The following is a 20050-nucleotide window of genomic DNA, read 5'->3' as shown; positions in this document are numbered from 1 at the left end:
AGCCAGGTCCTGTGTTTATCCTGAGTGAGATATGATCCTTGTTCTCCAGAATCTACTAGGGAAAACAAAAGAAACATATGGGACAAAGGTAGTGAATGAGTTCTATACAAGGTAATGTGTAACTCTCCTTTCTGAGTACATACTACAACTTAAACCATATATTAAAACTGTAACAGGTATAACAAAGCAAACTGTCATAGCATAGTCATCTTCCCTTCTCAAATCAAAACCATCAGAGGGTATGTGTCAGTGTCTGTCCATATGAGTAGTCACACTGAGACCATTATGAGGCATAAAAAGAAAATAATTTTATGCTACCAGATACCTTACTCATCCATATATTCATAGTTGCTTTGCCCAGATGCTGAGAACTATTTAGGGTCAACTCAAGTCATTAGTATTATTAATTTCCAATCAAGACAGTTCAGAATTTACTAACCCATGTACTTAGTGGGAAGTAGTTCTTTTACGTTTCAAAGTCACTAGACCGTGTTCCTGAAGGCTGAAAGTCACATTGGCCTTTCATTGTTTGTTCAGCAAATCAGAGTTAATGACATTTACAATGCTAATGCACTTTGCTCCAAAGTATCTTAACTCCAGGTTTGGCACAGTTTCTCCTACCTGAGAAAAGCTTATTTGACCTCTCGCATGAAACTTTAACCAGAACTAATGATCTGAATAAGAACATTCCCTTACTCACTCGTATATCCACAATCACATGTACATATTAAATCTAGAAATGTATGAAATTCTGTAATTAACTATTCCATTTGAGAATCAGGATTAATGTGCAAGACAAATTAAGGTATGTATTATTAATTTATCCCCACATACACATTAGATTACCCGACAAATCTGGGCACAGTAGTGGCAGACTACTTCCCAGTCGTTATGGTTGACATAGCTTATGTGACAATGACCTCTTATGTTAGACTTTTAGAATCAGACTCATAGGAAAATATGTATTTTGGTAGAAATTATTTCCTAGATAATTTGGAGAACTGCAAATAACTGTACTTTTCTGTATACCAAATTTCAAGCAGCTAAAGCTTTGCTTCTTTAATGTTCTTTTAATCACAATTATTAGCATATATTGACTGTTATTGGCTTACTGGTATGAAATGAAAAAACAAGAATTCCAAATTCAGTTTACTTTATTAGTGAGCATGTAATGACCTCAAACCAAAGTCAGATAAAAAATCCCATTGGCTTGCTTAAAGTGTAACTGGTAGAGTTTAAAATATCTGCTAATTATTAACTGTGTTAATCTGTTGCTTGACCAGGCAAGAATGAATATACACACACAGAGATAGATATTCAGGTGACAGTTAAGGTGCTCATATCTCATATTATGAATTTTATAACACTTATAAGCTTGTGTACAATAGTCTACATAATTTGAATAATATTTTATCTTCAAGTCCAAAAAATGTATAAATTTGGTTTGACAGTTAAACTCAATGCAATAGGATTTGATATGTGCTTAAAAAATAATAACCAACAATTTTGAACAATTTTCTGTGCAGTGGGTGTTATGCTAAATAATTTCTATGCATTACATAATTTACTTTTCATTAGAAACCTGTGAGGTGTACTCTAATTTTCATGTCACAGAGAAGATTGAGAAATTTTAGAGAGTTAAGTAATTTTCCCACTTACTGTTAATAAGCGACAAAACTTAGATTGAAACCAAACTTCAGTGACTCCAGAGCCAAACTCCAGCTCATATATGGTCTGCTATAGATTAGAAATTGGAAGGCCTGGAATGAAGTCTCAGTGGCAATCAATTTTCTAATATATAAAATAGAGCCAATAATATATCCCAACCATCCCTCCAGAGTTACCATGAGGATTCAAGAGATAATGTAGGCAAGAAAACTGTAGAGTGCTTTACAAATAACACTTTATTACATTGTAATACCTTAACATTTTACAATCCCCAAGGCATTTTGTGGGGCCAAACGATGACATTAAACCAAATATTTCACTCGAGAAAGAGACTTTAGGAAGCCACCAGAGCAATTTTTTACTGTAGCAGCTTTTAAGTAGGTTGCCCAGGGTGGCACAGGGCAATCAGAAAAAACATTCACCCTTTGTGGGTACCATGATAAATGAAAGGGGGGGGGGGTCAGTTCTGAGGGTTGAATGTTTTTATTCTCCAAAAATTCATATGTTGAAGACCTAACCTCCAAAGTGAATATGGATTGGAGGTAGGGCATGATAGTTACAGTGATAGTTAAATAAGGTCATAAGGGTGGGGCCCTAATCCAATAGGGCTGATAACCTTACAAGAAGGGGAAGAGATACCAGAGTACTCTCTCTCTGCCATGTGAGGACACAGAGAGGAGGCAACTACCTACAAACCAGGAAGAAAGTTCTCACCAGAAACTGACTTGGCAAGAACTTTTACATTGGACTTCCCAGTCTCCAGGACTGAGAGAAATAAATATTTGTTGTTTAGGGGACCTGGTCTATGATATTTTGCTATGGCAGCCCAAGCCAACCAGTATAACCAGTATCATGTTCACCCCTCATGTTACCAATGTCACCAAAAAGCAGGGCCATCTGAGTCCTGTCCAGCTGCCAGCTGGATGGCCGTGTGGCCTGTTAGATCACATGAGGGGCTGAAAACCTACAGTTAGGACCCATGGAATGTAAAAATGTCCTAGGCAGGCTTAGCATAAATGGGGCTCAGTATAAACTGCTTTGCCTAGAATAAAACTGTCCAAGTTCAGCAGATTATACTAAATATCCTCAGGAAAACAATCAAACCAAACCAGTAGAAAAATGAAAAAATTTCCAAAGATGCAGTCCCATGTCTGTAAATATAAATTATTGCCAAAAGCTTGAAACGGACTCCATGAAAAGAGTAAACAGTGGAAAAATTCTGATGAACAAAATTACAACTGAGCAAACAAAGGAATTTCTACATTAAAAATGACTAGCATAGTTCACTTTGCATCTTCCCCTTTTCACCAGAGCACAGCTACTTCTAAATTAATCTACCAGAGTTTCCTCAGCTAGAAGGGTAGTGAGCTGAAGCCATTAAATATAAAAACAAGTACACATTGAATTATTACTTCTGCAGCTTATTTTCCTTAGGATGATATAAACCTCATTTCTTGGGAGTTGTGTTTTAGTTTACAAGAAGATAGGCAAGTTTTCAAATGTAAACACAGCTTCCCAGGAGGATCTATCCTAAAATCTAAGTAATGCATAGTTGAGAAAATGTTTCCACTTACCTTCTCCTTTCACACTAATCACCTTCCAGATGATTTAAAGAAAATATCATTTGGTGAGCATTCATTCCATGTGAGGCACTATTCCAGGTGCTTAAGGAAGGCTCTGCTAGTTTTCTTGCTACTCTCCATGATACCTGAAGTATTAGTTTAGCAAACTGCTTCCCAGATAAAGAAAACATTTCCCAGGTTCCCTTGCAGCTAGCTGGGGCCACATGACTAAGTTCTGGCCAATGAGATAGGAGTTGAAGTGATAACTTCCGGGTCATTCCCTTAGAAAGAAAGGTATGTTTCCTCTAGCTTTCCTCCCTCTGGTGGCCTGGAATGTGGAAGTGGTGGTGACTTGAGCATGCAATAAAAGGAATGCAGACCAGAGACGGCTAAGCAACAGGATGGAGGCTTCCCCAAAAGCCTTTATACCATTTCTGGGTTGTTAGATGAGGCAGAAACAAGCATTTGCCTTGAGAAAACCACTGTGTCCTTGGGCTGTTGTTACAGCAATCTATCCTGTATTTTCATTAATAGAGGACTGCATATATCTTGTGAGGTACGACTATCCCAGTTTTAACAGGGAATTAAGGTTTAGAGGGATTGAAGAACTTTTTTATAATCACACAGGTGGTAAGTGGTAAGGCTGGGATTTTAATCAAGTGCCTTTCCCATTAGTTCTTTTTTATACTAATAGAGAGAAAATTACTAATTTATAGAAAATTAGTGTTGTGCAGCTTTCTAATCCCTGATCTATTAATCTGATAGGATTATAAAAAGGTTTCGGTTTCCTTGAATTAGAATCAGTGCTACAAACCCCTTTATTTCTAATAAAGTGTCTGACAGTTACCAACTCCTCCAGGACCTACCCCTCAAAAAATGTTCCATTAGAAAAATTATAGACAAAAAGTATGCTGATTCTCCTGGACTATGAGGTAGAGGACTAGTAAGAATGCTCTAACAATTTACAAAATAATATACTGAAAAATCACAATAACTCAGAAACAGATCAGAGGTTTTTCTGATATGCATTTTCTTTCCTGATGTTACCCTTATGTTAACACATAAATTCATTCTCAGAAGGAACCATATGTGCATTCATTCAACTTTTAACAACTTTTAACAACATTTACTGAGTGCCTAGTCTATGTCAGGTACTTCTTTAGACACTGGGGAAACAGCAGGAAACAAACTAGACAAAGGTGGAGATTGTTCTCAAATGTATCAATTGTAGGTAATGTCCTACACAAATGAACATAACAGGCTTTCGATGTGTGCCAGTAATTCATATTTTTTAAAATAAACATTTTTGGAGTAGTTTTATTTTTTTACTTTATTTTATTTAATGTTTATTTATTTTTGAGACACACACACACACACACACACACACAGAGTGCCTAGTGCCGCTGGGGGAGGGGCAGAGAGAGAGGGAGACACAGAATCTGAAGCAGGCTCCAGGCTCTGAGCTGTCAGCACAGAGCCCGACCTGGGGCTCGAACTCACCAACTGTGAGATCATGACCTGAGCTGAATGAAGTTGGACACTTAACCGACTGAGCCACCCAGGCGCCCCTATTTTTTAAATTTTTTATTGTTTTGAAGTTTATTTGGGAGAGACAGAGTGTGCGTGCATGTGAGCTAGGCAGGGACCAAGAGAGAAGGCGAGCAGAGTGTGGGTGCATGGGAGCTAGGCAGGGACCGAGAGAGGAGAGAGAATTCCAAGCAGGCTCTGCATTGTTAGTGCTGAGCCTGACACAGGGCTTGATCCCATGAACCTTAAGATGATGACCTGAGCCAAAATCAGAGTCAGATGCTTAACCGACTGAGCCACTGAGGTGCCACATTTTGGAATACTTTTAAAATTTATGGAAAAATTATAAAGATGATACAGAGAGTTCCCATATACTCCTCACCCAGTTTCCTCTAATGTGCCTCTTATAGTTTTTGTTTGTTTGTTTTTTCTTGGTTGTGTATGTGTGTGTGTGTGTTTAAACTAATGTCCTTCCTCTGTCCAAGGTCCAATCTCAGACTAGCACATTACATTTATGCCTCAAGCTTCCTTAGTCTCCTCTAGTCTGTGACAGTTTCTCAGTTGTTCCTTTGTTATCATGGCCTTGACAAGTTTGAGGAGGTATTTTATGAATGTCCCTCAATTTGGGGTTGTCTAATTTTTTTTTCATAATTGAATTGGAGTTTGGGTTTTTTTTTTTCTTTTTAAAGAATATCACAAAGGTAAAGTGCCCTTTTCATCACTTCAAACCAATGATAAATGGGATAAATGATAGCAATATGACATCACTAGTCATGTTAACCCTGATCTAAGGATTCCTGATTTTGTTTATGGAAAAATTTTGGGTGTGCTTTTTGCTACCAGGATGAGCTCCATTTCTGTAAGTCTGTATTAAAATATAGTAAATTTATTTGGGAACACACACACACACAACATACACACATGCACATGACTTAGAGGTAATAAAATAACGTTAGGTATAGAAAGGTAAAATGAATTCTTAAGTGCTACATTTCTGTCATTTGTTTGTTTGTTTATTTAATGTTTATTTTTGAAAGAGGAAGAGCATGGGGGAGGGCCAGAGAGAGGGGGGTGGGACAGAGGATCCAAAGTGGGCTCTGCACTGACAGCAGAGAGCCCGATGTGGGGACTGAAGTCACAAACCCCAAGATCATGACCTGAGACAAAGTTGGATGCTTAACTGACTGAACCACCCAGGGGCCCCTCTGTCCTTTATATTCAAGATACTAGGTGTTAAACAATTTACACATAAGCACTCTTACTGTGTCAGAATGTATTTTGGGGGTACCTGCGTGGCTCAGTGGGTTAAGTGTCTGACTTTGGCTCAGGTCATGATCTCATGGTTTGTGAGTCCAAGCCCCACACTGGGCTCTGCGCTGACAGTGCAAAACCTGCTTCGAATTCTGACTCACCCTCTCTATGCCCCTCCCCCACTCACACTTTCTCTCTGTCTTTCTCAAAATAAATAAACTTAAAATAAAAGAATGTATTCTGTTTTCTCTTTAAAAGAGACAGATCATCACCATCCTCACTCTGTCCTCTAATCTGCTGCTTGGCACACAGCATTGGTGACTGGTACTCTAGCATGCATTTTGAATATCAGGGCCATACTTTAGCATTGGTAAGTATTAAGCTAAAAGGAGCCTGGATTCCTTAAACATCATACAAACCCTGGATTGCAGACCTCCAGACTTATTTTCTGGGGGAAAAAATAAACTATCTGTTTAAGCAATGATTATCAGGGCTCTGTTTCTGAGTCGAATGCAATTCTTAATAGAGGTAGCTTGGAGAAGAGGCAGAGGGATGTCAGATTTATTGAGAGCACTATGTACCATGTACTTTATATGATTTAGTTCATGTCATTATCAAAACAAAACAAAGTTGAAAAAATTAAAGATCAATGGCAATAAAACTCATGTTTAGGTTTACAAAGCTCAGTATTAGAACAAAACCAGAATTTAACTTTCTTTTAATGTTTACTTTTTTCTGAGAGACGGGGGCGGGAGGGGAAGAGAGAGAGGGAGACACAGAATCCCCAGCAGGCCCCAAGGTCTGAGCTGTCAGAACAGACCCTGATGCGGAGCTTGAACCCACGAACTGTGAGATCATGACCTGAGCTGAAGTCGGATGCTTAACCGACTGAGCCACCGAGGTGCCCCAGAATGAAACCAGAATTTAAATCAAACCATGTTTTCTCATCACAGCATGCTAAAATGTCTTGTTTATCATATGTGCCCAGACCTTTGTTGATTACTAGCAATGGGTATAAACACATATATTGTTTTAATTCACTCACCAATAAAAGACATTTAAATAAATAAAGTGACATATACTTAAATACACAACAAAACAGAAACACGCATCCATAGTTTGAATCTTCCCACTTCTCTCCATGATCAACATCTCAAAGAGTAGAAGTGGCATCAGGGTGACTTCAGGAGTGACACATCAAACTTATTGTCCTCAGCCTACATATAACTATAGATTTTTTTTCTGGGCTAGAATGGGAAGCCATTCAAACCATCCATCCATCTACTCACCTATTTATGCACTCATACAGGGCATCTACTATGCTGAACAACCTGTTACTTCCTACATATATAACGTTGAATAAGACACAGTCCATGTTCTCCAAAAGCTTATAATTTAATGAGAGAAATGGAAAAAGAAATATGGAATTAGAACAGAATAAAGTTTTTCAAGTTCAGCACTAACGACATTTTGTACGGGATGATTTTTTGTTGTGGGCATCTATGCACTGGAGGATAGTTAGCACCATCCCTAGCCTCTACTTACTGCATATTGGTAGCACCCCAATCCTTTGTTATAACCAGAAGTGTCTCCAGACACTTTCACATGTCACATGTCACTTGTCAAATGTCCTTTGCGGGGCAAACCACCTTTCTATCTCCTATGTCTTCCCCTCCCCCACACCTTATTGAGAACTACTACAAAAGAGTAAAAGCCACCATAAAACTTCAAAATATGGTCACCTACAACAGAGGTCTGGGCCAGAAAAGTTTTCTGGAGAAAGTAAATCCTTAACAGCGGCTTGAAATTTCAGTAAAATGCAGCCAGATGAAGTAAATGACTGTATGTGTTTTTATATGTATCAAGAAGGCCTTCTAAGCATGTGCACAGACTCAGAGTTTATAATGAGTGCAAGACATCTGGCAGAATAAAGGTAGTTGAGCATGTTTGGAATGGGGAGGTGTGCAGTAGAGGGAGTTATGAAAAGTTGTACATGCCCACAGAGGAATACAGGGGTCTAGTTGTCACAAGATGAGACTGTAATCAGAAAAGGCAAACATTTGGGGGAAGAAGGAATTCAGCGTTGGATGTGTTGAATTTGAGTTGCCTGAGGGACAAGGAGGCGAAGGTGTCCAATAGAAAGTTAAATTTTCGGGGCGCCTGGGTGGCTCAGTCGGTTGGGCGTCCGACTTCGGCTCAGGTTATGATCTCGCGGTCTGTGGGTTCGAGCCCCGCATCGGGCTCTGTGCTGACAGCTCAGAGCCTGGAGCCTGCTTTGGATTCTGTGTCTCCCTCTCTCTCTGACCCTCCCCCATTCATGCTCTGTCTCTCTCTGTCTCAAAAATAAATAAACATAAAAAAAAATAAAAAAAAAAAGTTAAATTTTCATTTATGGAACACAGGGACACGACTCCGGCCAGAGAATGAACACCATCTGTATCAAGAAGCTGCATGTGTGCATGACATGACCCAGGGAGAGTGTAGAGCTGAAAGGAAGAACCCATGGGCCTGATAGTGGCAGCATGGACAGAGGTGAGGGAGAACAAGAGTGATTGTGATGTCACAGTGAGAGTTTCATAAACACGGCATAAAGGTCAGATCAGATGAGGAGTGAGACATGGCCAATGGAGCTGGCAATTCGGAAGACATGGTGGTCTTTGCAAGAGCCATCTTACTGGTATGTTCTGGGTGGTAGCCAACTTACAGGGGGCTGGAGTGGATGGGATGGGATCAAGGAGAGAAACTTTCAAGAAAAGTGTAGAAAGCATTAGAATGATGTAAAGACAGTGCTTATGGTAGAATAAGTGACAAACACACCCCGAGTCAAAAAGGTGAGTGGGGATGGGTAAGAGGAGTTTTAAGCATGAGTTCTGACTTCAGGTTAGCTGTGGATATTGCTTATAGGCTCTATTCTTATTTCTGGCTCTCAGAGTCTCGTGGGTGTTTATATTAAGCTACCTCATAGAATTTCTGAATGTAGGCACAACCGGAATGTTTTTGCCTCTTCACAGCATACTGCACGATTCAGGGTGACTTAACAGTATCAATTTACTTGCCTATGGTGTATCTTCTGAACAAAGAATCAACTTTAACCACTTGACTCTCTCTGTACTAACCATATAGAGTTCTGTTTAAAAACACAATATTCCACTAGTCTAAAAGCAGGAATTCAGAATAAGCCATTTTATAAAGCTCTAAAAATATATTTTCATTAGGTGTGTTTATGAGAATCTTTCCTTTAATTGAAAGGTTTTGATCCAGCTGCCTCAGAATAATTGACTCATGGGAGACAAAAGCTGAAAGGGAGTTTAGAGTCCCTCCACCTCCTTCCTTACCCTTCATCCATTCAGTGATTTTAGAGGAATCACTTTCCTCATGTCCTACAGTTCTTTCCCTTCCACTCGACAGCTTCTGCTGTCACCTTTATCATCTCTGTTGTGTGCTTCTAGATAGCTTCCTGACTGGCTTCCTTGCCTCTAATCTTTGCCCCCTCTAAGCCTTTGCCATACTCTGCTAAAGTGATCTTTATAGAACACAAATGTGAACAGCTCTTAAGTTCTGCTTAGAACTACTTGTGGCATGGCTTCTTACAAAATTCAGAATCCTTATGTCATATAAAGCCTTCTCCATTTGTTCCAGGCATCCTTTGCATATTTCATCTCATACTTACATTACAGCCAGACAGGACATCTGTTAGATCCTGAGGCTGTATACTGACTTCCTCCCACAGGCCTGTGTTCTTACACCTCTATGCCCTGTTCATCTGCAGAATGACATTCAAACTCAGTTCAAGCATCTTCTCTCTAAAGTCCTTGTCAGTCTTCTTTCTACCACCTGAACCTACATAGGACTGACCACTCCTCTTGTGGTGCCCCCCAATATGTCAGGTATATTTGTATACCTTAAAGAAATTTGTATACCTTAAAGTAGTATCAAACTACTTTACTGCATGCATTAGTTTTTACAGGTGTGTCCCCCATCGAACTCTCAGCTCCTTGAAGACAGGGGCTGCTTTTTAAAATTTTTTTATGTCTTATTGAAACATGGTATTTATCAGGAGATCAGTAAATATCTATCTACTGAACAAATCCAGTCCAAGCCTCTATTACTACCAATGAGGGAACAAGGCCCAGAGAAATTAAATGACTTTCCCAAGGTCACTCATCTAATGAGTGGCAGGGTGGGGAATAGAAGCTGTCAATGGGGCCTGACTTTAAACTAGGGCTCTTAAGGGGTGCCTGGGTGGCTCAGTCGGTTAAGCGTCCGACTTTGGCTCAGGTCATGATTTCCTGGTTTGTGGGTTTGGGCCCCATATCAGGCTCTGTGTTGACAGCTGAGAGCCTGGAGCCTGCTTCAGATTCTGTGTCTCCCTTTCTCTCTTCCCCTGCCCCATTTACACTCTGTCTCTCTCTCTCTCAAAAATAAATAGACATTAAAAAAAATTTTTAAACTAGGCTCTTAGCACTGTCCCAGGTGCTACTTCATCTGTTTGAAAAAGGAATGCCCAGGGCCCAACCTTGTAGTTTGCTAACTTGATTGAACAAAGTTTTAATACTGAATATTTAAGTGAGTATTTGATGGGAAAATTTTGTTTTGTTTTGTTTTGTTTTGTTTTCTGGTAGAGATAAGGAAAAGTGTGCTAATTTTAAAATGATGGATTATTTGATTTTATTCTCACCTTTTTCCCTACTGTTTGTCCCTTCTATCTGGTTGATTTCACCAATTAGCCTTTAGTGAGGTATTTTCAAAAATTTCAAAATCAATAAGTACATACCACATTCTTCTTGTTGACAAAAGGAAAATAACCATCTTGGATTAAGAATTTACCATATGTATTTCATACATAAATAATCAATAGTAGGTTGAAATTGTTTTTGTTTACTTATTTTTCTGTTTAGAGATAAGGAGAAGAGAGTAACAAATTCTAGTCTCCCTTGGAATGATGTGATTGAGTTGCCAGATAGGTGAATAAGTTTGTATTAGGTTATAATTTTTTTTTCATAAATGACCATTTAGATAACTAGCTTGTCCTTTTCATTCATTCATTCACAAATAAAACAGAACATTTAACTGGTGAATATGTTTTATTTGGACTGCTTTAATAGTTCCTTGTATATAACATTAATATGTAAAGGCTCTAAAGAGTCCATTAAAACTCTGCACAACAAGCTGTATTTTAATAATGCAGAGACTATGTGAGATGGAAGCCGATTTCTGCCATTTAGATAACATAAGCAAAAACAATTTCCCAAAAGAGCTGAAGCTTATAAGTAAAAGAAGTTTAAAATGCACAGGTCCTACAGATGGCAGAACTTAACATCAGCCTCAAAAGCACAGAAGAAAAGATAAAAAAAAAAAAATTCTCTCCAAACCCAGGCTTCTTTCAAGTCTCCTACTCAAAAGAGGATCTAGGATGCTAATGAATATTCAACTTCCAGTTTCCTCTAATAACAAATTCCATTTATAAATATGTGAAGTAAAACAAACTTGCCCTATGTTTAGTTTCTCTCAAAAGATAGTCTTTCATATTCCTTTAGGAGTTGATGGTGCCTGAATATAAAAAGACTTGACATACTGAGTGGAGGTGAAAAACTGAGTGCCATTTTGTCAATGGCAGTTTCTAACCTCCATTGGAAAGGCGAGCATTTTGCAGGCTCTTTTCTCTGGATCAGCAAAACTTCCGATACATAGAAATCCTCTTCTGCTTGGGCAGACTTTCATTTCAAAGAGGAGGAATGAATGAGGAAGATGATTTTTCTCATCTTTATACTGAACGTCCCACAAGTCAAGACCCAGTTCTGCCATCATTCCTCCTGCAAGCAGAGAGGTAGGAGGTGGTATTTGAGTTTTGTCAGACTTACCTACCATGGTTGCTAAAATCATCTTCCAACTTAGTCTGTCTCTCTCTCTCTCTCTCTCTCTCTCTCTCTCTCTCTCTCTCGGGAAGGAGCCCGAGGCTATCAAAACCACTCATTCATCACCTCCCACACCACAATGATTCTCTGAGCAGACATCCTGGGCTGCCATAATTTGCTTGACAGCCCTGAGGTCAGCCTGCCTAGTGACTGAAGACTTTTTTCTTTCCTGTCTTAAAATGTTATAAGCCACTGTCCTTTATGTACATGGATGATATTCTTGACCCACCATCAATGGTGGTGAGTCTGAAAAGCAAAATGTGATGATGCAGTAGGGCTGAGCTTGAGGGTTACACATGGAAGGAAGATGTCACAAAATGATAGGAACTCTTGAAAAACCCTGCACTGCAGAGAGAGCTCTGCATTAGTCTGCACCTTAGGCTTCCAGAAACCTGTTCTCATCCAACCCAATATCTCCAGCCTCTCTGGTATTTTTCATATTTTGGTCTTAGTTTTCAGGTAGATTTCTATTATCTGGAACAATTCCATATGTTGACTGGTACCCCATATATTTACAGGGAAAAAGAGGCATTAAATAATAATCATACTTAAGCACCTTGGGAAGAATTAAGGAAGGTGTGTCAACTTTAATTTTGAATTTTCCTTTTACTTGTCAGTTTGCCTCTCAGACTTAATGCCAGGAGGGAATAAAAATCACCATTACCCTCTAGATGCTCAATGGCATACATAAAATGAATAGGGGGCTTAACTCTGATCTAACTAACTGGCTTGATTTCTACTCTGAATGATCCAGCTTCCTGTCCATTCTCCTATCAAATCCAAACTTGGTAGAGCTGCCCAGGCACACACATTCAGTAGGGAAAGGGGAGCAACAGAGAACAAAAGAAGGTTGGGGAAAGGGAGAACACACATTTATTTCTGAAGTAGGAAAACTGGGAACTTGTATTGACATTTCTTTAATCCACAGCAATTTCCTGCCTCCCAGAGAAGGGGAGAGAAATGGCAGTTCTCTCCCACCCCAGTCAAAGCCCAGATTATATGTCTATTACCTATTTGTATATGTCCATTGACACTGAACCTGATATATGAAGAGTGTTTTACTGGAGGGTCCAAGAATTTAGAAATAATTAACCAAACTTTACTTTACCATACTAGCTCCATGAATAAAAAAAGAAGAATGTTATGATGATATCATTAGTTACAATGATACAAGCAGATTTAAAATTATGAAACTGGCCCACTTTGGTAATAGGAACAGATTCTTATGGAAAACTATGCAATGGCCAATCTGAAAAAAAAAAAAAAAAAAAAAAGGATGTTACTGTGATGTGAATACTTATTGCTAATGTGAAACCTAGTGTTGATCTGCTGATTTTCCTTTTGTGAAGTAGATCTAATTATAATTAGATATTTAATTCAATATTCATTAAACTGTCACCACAGGACAAAAATTATAAAGGAGAAAAATTTAGCATGGCATAGAAGAATGTATGTGTTTAAAGGGGGCAGGACTAACATTTTTGCTGTTGTGTAGACTGTGTGTAACCCTAGAGCGGTTGCCTAACCTCACGCTCACCCTACCGTCTACATTAGCAGATGGTGCCCATCGGACAGAGTTGTCAGAATTGAGTGAGAGAGAAAGCAGATCCTGGAGACAGCCTACTGGGGTTTGAATTCATTTTCCACAACCTCAGTAGACCTTGGGCAAGTGAGCGAACCTATTTTTCACTGTAAGATAGGGATTAATGTTACAATTTGTTTCCCGGGATCACATGAGACATGAGACAATGTATGCATAGGGCTTAAGCCCAAAGCCTGGCATCTGAGACTTAATCTGCACCTGTTTTGCAGATTTCACCTGTGACTGCTTTGTTAGTTGTTATTATTCTTACCATCATTATTTTGCCATCCACAATGTGGTAGTGTGTAATAAATAGTAGCTTTATTTCTCCCTTTTAAATTCCCTTCCTCTCTCTCCTCTAAGAATTTTACATGTTTATTAAAATATTAAAGGGCTTTGGGGAATATGTCTCCCAAGCAGAGAGTCAGAACCCACTGGGAGGGAGGGCGTTGGCCAGGCTAATACTTCTTTGCCTCTGTACTTTCTTAAAAGACTTTGTATAATAATCATCCCTACAAAGGGCTCATTGCAGAAGAATCTCAAGATTGTTCTACCCAGATGGTGCCTCAGCACCTGGTAGGGCTTTAGGGCGAAAAGTAAAAGAACTGGCCCTTCTCTTCTTGCTTTGGCTTATACTTCGCTCTGCCTACTTAACGCTAAGAACAGGTTCTCCTTGGGGGTTCACAAGAGAAATATTGTCTATTACCTCTCTCTTGTCGTCATAAATTGGTTATAGTGGAATATGTGGACTGTCCTCATTAATAGGTAAACTGAGGCACAGGCAGAGCCTTGCAGTGATTTATCAAGTGTCAGAGCTATGGGCTGAATGTCAGGTCTCCCTGCTGGGTCCATTCTATAAGGTCACTTGGACCCTTCGGCTCCTTCTGCTCCAGTGACTCTAAGTATCAGCTTATTTTCTTTTCCTTAGTGGAAAACAAGACCCAAAGCCTCCCCACAGTCCATAATGAGAAAATGTAGTGGTGTTAGCAGCAGTATGATCAGGTGTCTTGTGATTACAAAGTGGGCAGGAACAACATCTTTCCCAAAATTAAACCACTGAAACTTCTATATACATCATTTATGAAGAATAAAATTATGAATTGCCTTAAAAAGGAGACAAATCTGAGACTACCAGATCTCTTTCCCTGTTCTTCTCCCTTTTTCGTTGTCTCCTAGAAAACATCGATCTCCCAGCAGCAAGGCAGCCTCTTCCTCTATTCACACAGGCAAACCTAATGTCTATTTGGGGGGGAAAAACCTGTTTCCTTAAAATAACTGCCATTTTTATTAACTCATAAGTGTAGCACTGACCACTGTAATTTAATAGTCTCCATAAGTTGGACAGTTAAAACACACCATTCACTCATAACAATCATAACATGGACTCTACCATTTTCATAGGACGTTTTCCTTCAGCAATAAGTACACCTTGTTAGAAACGGAGATGAAGGCATGACATTGGGATTAACCCTGTGTTATCTTTACAGTAGCAGAAACCCACAGCAAATTTTATCCCGTAGAAGTACTAATATTTAGTAATTGGGAGAAAGAATACTGAACAAAAGTACACCATAAGATTTTTGGACGATGCTTTTTACAGAAAAAAAAATGTACCATAAGAACTCCTTTGGAATTACATTCTATTATTTCATGGTCCAGATGGAGTTGTTGCATTATGTTAATTATTAACAAGGTAACAAAGCATTAAACTGAAAATGTGTTACCTCTAATTGCAAGGTGTATGTCTAAAGTACTTGGAAGGCTTCTGGCAACACTCATCATTCGATATTTTACTCCTCGGTGTCTTTTTCTTATTGATAGCATGTTCTAATGGCTTCTCAAAAATACATACAACTTATATTAAGTATAGTAAGTGAACATTGTAAATTTTCATATGGGAAAACTGTCTATTACAATCCACTTGGGGATTCTAAAACCTAGGTCTTTGTAGTGAGCTTTATTTATTCAACCCACCATAAGAAGTTATTCTTAGAAGAGAAGACAAAGGAAATAACTTGTCTGGGATTCAATTAAATTTCTATAAAATATTAATATTGCTTTCAATTATAATAAAAATGAATTACTTGCTATCAATGGGAATGAAAACCTGGTTTGGGGTAAGAAACATTTTCTTTAAACTATAATAAACACTGAAACATAACAGAAAATCGCCTTCAGAAATTATATATGAAAAGGAATATTAAATTATCTGAAAAAGACACCACTCTATTATTTTTTTTGTTTGCTGAACATTTCAAATATTTTCCATTTCAATAGTTTTTCTTTACCCAAAGTTAACAGCAACAATAGTATCCTTGAAAAAAAAATTTCTTTTAAAATCCATCATGAATACATTTTATTAAACCTCCATTTAAATTTCTGAACTATAATTCCCTAAGAATTTTTATTAGGACTATTTTTTAGATTATTGAATGGCAAATACCCTCTCACTTATGAGAATTCTATAAGCTGGCTAGTTCATGCATATAAATAAGAACAATTACTTAAATATTAGAAAACACTCCTAACAGATAACATAGCTCTGAAGAGTACACAGACACCCCAGTGTCAAGAAAGGCAATTTTGTCCTTGCTATTTTTAACACGACATTAAGTTAAACTGGCTCTGCCCAAATTTCAACTACCATGGATATTTTTTTAAAAAGTTTCTACATTTTTCTATACCATCCTTTAGCCCATCTCAGTTGTTACTAGGGTGACCTCATAACTTATTATCCAAAAACCAGGACAGTTTTGAGAATGAAAGGAGATACTATTAATAGGCATAAACTTGGACCATCCCAAGCAAACGGGGATAAACAGCCACCTTAATTAGCGCTATCTTCCTTCATCACCTTTCTGCTGCCATGAAGTTAAAAATGCCCATGTATAGTAGTTACCTTCTCCAAATTACAATTTCGACTTCCAGGACCATAAGTAATGATGGCAAAGGGAGGGGTGGGAGTAAAACAACCAGGCAGATTTCTTCCAACTTTGAAAAGGAAAAGCAGGCAAAAAGAAAGAAAAGACCAAAAGGAAACCAGATCAGTTACTAGAGGAGGGCATAAGTTAAAAACATTTAACCCCCTGTCCTAGTTACTTGCTTCTTGCTTTCCTTTGAGCCCTTAGCCTACTAATATAGGTTAGTAGTTCATTGAAATTAATTTGTTATTGTTATTAAGCGGCTCTAATTTCAACTTAATTTGGCAGTCATACGAATAAACCTAAATAAATATTAGAATAAGCAGTGGTTAATTCCATCAGGTTTCACTTGTGAACAGTACTCAAAGCCACTGTAAAGGGTCCAGTGCTCTCAAATGGCAGCTATGCTCATTTAGTCATTGTTAACTCATCCATATACACTATATAATACCTACTTTTTGCGTATGTTACAGCAGGGAAGAGATTATTCACCACTACTGGTTTCTAGTCTTCTTTGTGTCTGCCTATATCTAAGTCCCAATGTTGGGAGCGTAAGTCACAGAAAATAATATGCTAACATATGACTCGAGCCAGCCTATGGCACTTGGCCTAGGGTTGACTCAGTTACTAAAACCACCATCACTGCTGTAAGCCCATTGTAAGCTGATGTTATTTTTGACACTAGTATTTTTGAAGCTAGTTCAGATAAAGAGGAGGCATAATGCCAAGAAAAAAAAGAAAAGCTTGTTAAGTAGGATTCTCATTTCAGGACAACAGTACCTTATACAAACCATGAAACAAAGCCACTGTCTCAGGTAATGTAGGCGAACCCTTGTTATAAGTTAGAAAGGACTAGCAGACTGTGCAGATCTATGATAACATGATAATGTACATTTCATATAAGCCTAAAATAAATGCCAGTGAAAAATAATAACCAGATTTTTATGTTCATTTAATTTAATATTAATCACTGAGACCTTACATTACAAAAAATGAAAATTATGACTTAAAATGCTTCCTAACACCTGAACTTAGGAAGATTCAAAAGAAAATTATCCTTTAAGTATCTGATCGTTTTTATTACTACCTCCAAAACAGAGAATTTGTCTTCCTATATGAAATGGCTATCCTAGGCCTTCTTAATTTAAATATTAGGCCCTCAAGGGGGATTCTGTGGTTGTTCAACAGCTATACCAACCTTCTTCTATTATTTCTTCTTAAAAAAGCTTAAAAACTACATTTTGTGTATGCTCTTATTGTTAGCGCTCTATATGATTTTGGTTTCACCAATTATGAATGCTAAATTAGTTCACATGGAAAGAGACTCTGGGTCAAGGCATCTGGTTGTGATGCTAAGGGTTTTAGCAGAGGTACAAGGTGGTGATGCTTCTTAGTTGTGGCTGCAACAGTAGCCCCTTGTCAAAGCCAAGTTCTGAGATAGGGCTTAGACTCATATCCAGAAAGTCAAGCTAAAGGTTATTTGTTTTTCAGCTATCTCAAATATTCTGGAAGTCATTTAATATGTTCTAACAAACCCCTTTTCTTATTGAATTAGCTAATACGAATTTGTTCTCTGCACTTCATGCCTGACCAATGCATTATCCCTTAAAGTGAGAACATAAAATTACTAATTTCCTTACTCAAAATTAAAAAAAAACAAACAAATCAGGAACATAAATTTCTCCTAAGAAATAGAGTTTTTGTCTTCCCACCTTGGCCTATTTTTTATTTTTCTCCAGTAATTTAGCAAATTCTTAGCATGCCGTACAATTTCCTCTCCTATCTCCCTATACCTTCTATTACTGCTCTTCAGGAAAACAAATTATTCAAGTTGGTATGTTCTGGAATGCTGATTTGGCCATTCTTCCAACATAGGCCACACCATTTACCTTCATTTGGAAACTTAGTTATGTTCTTGTGTGATGAAAAGTGGAGTAGAAAACAAAATTTTCCCAACTTGACTTTTACTTTGCAGTGATATTTCAGGTTCAGGTTGATATATGAAGTTTCTACACAGAGTAAACAATTCAAGGAATGACATTAACAGGTATGCAGGGAAGGTAAGGGATAGAAGATTCCATAATGACCTGTGTACAACTATGGCTCTGAAGGGGAGACTTAAAATCTACTTCTGTAGGTGCGCATTGATGAGTGTGAAAGTGGGGAATAAGCAGTGAGCTCCTGGAGTCAGAAATACACGCATTCGTAACTTAATAGAAACCATATAGAAAGTATAGCATTTGAAAACTGTTTTCAGAGCATTTATAAACATTTGTAAAGAATTTTTTTTAATTTTAATTTTTTTAACTTTACTTTTTATTTTTTAAAATTTACATCCAAGTTAATTAGCATATAGTGAAGCAATGATTTCGGTAGTAGATTCCTTAATGCCCCTTACCCATTTAGCCCACCACCCCCCCCACAACCCCTCCAGCAACCTTCAGTTTGTTCTCCATACTTATGTTCTCTTCCGTTTTGTCTCCCTCCCTGTTTTTATATTATTTTTGCTTCCCTTCCCTTATGTTCATCTGTTTTGTCTCTTAAAGTCCTCATATGAGTGAAGTCCTATGATGTTTGTCTTTCTCTCACTGACTAATTTCACTTAGCATAATACCCTCCAGTTTCATTCACATTGTTGCAAATGGCAGGATTTCATTCTTTTTGATTGCCAAGTAACACTCCATTGTATAGATATACATTCTTTATCCATTCATCCATCGATGGACATTTGGCCTCTTTCCATACTTTGGCTATTGTTGGTAGTGCTGCTATAAACATGGGGGTGCATGTGTCCCTTCGAAACAGCACACCTCTATCCCTTGGATAAATGCCTAGTAGTGCAATTGCTGGGTCGTAGGGTAGTTCTTTTTTTAGTTTTTTGAGGAACCTCCATACTGTTTTTCCAGAGTGGCTGCACCAGCTTGCATTCCCAACATTTGTAAAGAGTTTATAAGTGAATTCACATAAAAACCTCATGGAACCACTTTATTCTCTTTTAAATTGTATAAACTAAATTCTCTAGGATCTTTTAGTGGCTCTAGTTATTAGTATCTGTATTAGATTTCTATTGCTGCATAACAAATTACCAAATGAACTTATTGGTTTAGAATGACATCCATTTAATATTTATGGTTCTGTAGGTTAGAAGTCTGAGTGGGCTTGACTGGCCATAATCCCAAGCAGATCCTAATCTCTGCTCAGGATCTTACAAGCCTCAGGATCTCACAGGCTGAACAGCCTGGACTCTTATCCGGAGGATCTCAGTTCTGCCCTCTGGACTCCTGGTTCTACCCCCTGAGTCATCCTTCCTTTTTCACAAACAGTAGCATATGTTTGCAGTCAAGTAGTTTTATTAGCCTACTTCCTGTAAATAGAATTTTGGAGTCCAACAGCCTCCTTTCACTCTGTACTCTTTTTGTTCTTTCAGTCCAAGCCGGTAGTGTTTCTGTTGATATAACCTTCTTCAGAATTTTTTGAGTCTCTTATGGATGGCACAACAGTACTCTCCATTAGAAAGAAGCTATATTCACAAATCTTTTTGGGATAAATTCCTTCTCTATCTTTGGCTCCTGATGGGTGAGGGCAATGCAAATTCCTGGAAGCCCTCTAATTGAATTGAAAAGA

The 20050-nt window shown here is 38.1% G+C and overlaps 1 protein-coding gene and 1 long non-coding RNA gene across 9 annotated transcripts in view; one reads left to right on the top strand and one right to left on the bottom strand.

Moving 5' to 3' along the window:
- The window catches only part of ZNF385B (zinc finger protein 385B), a 400092-nt gene that overhangs the window by 118275 nt on the left and 261767 nt on the right, over window positions 1-20050 (bottom strand). The gene's annotated exons all lie outside the window — the stretch shown is intronic.
- Window positions 8417-20050, top strand: part of LOC109273911 (uncharacterized) — a 69686-nt gene continuing 58052 nt past the window's right edge. Inside the window, exon 1 of one of the 2 annotated variants that reach the window (XR_008423832.1) lies at window positions 8417-8685. This is a non-coding gene — a long non-coding RNA (uncharacterized LOC109273911). Of the gene's footprint in view, window positions 8690-20050 lie in introns of both variants that reach the window. The other variant, XR_008423833.1, reaches the window with a different exon arrangement.

Source organism: Panthera pardus, unplaced genomic scaffold, assembly GCF_024362965.1.
Source record: "Panthera pardus isolate Hobbes unplaced genomic scaffold, ASM2436296v1 HiC_scaffold_10, whole genome shotgun sequence".
In the NCBI taxonomy this organism is placed as follows: domain Eukaryota; kingdom Metazoa; phylum Chordata; class Mammalia; order Carnivora; family Felidae; genus Panthera; species Panthera pardus.
Note: the sequence above shows the minus strand (reverse complement) of the source record. Positions and strands in the feature narration are given on the sequence as shown.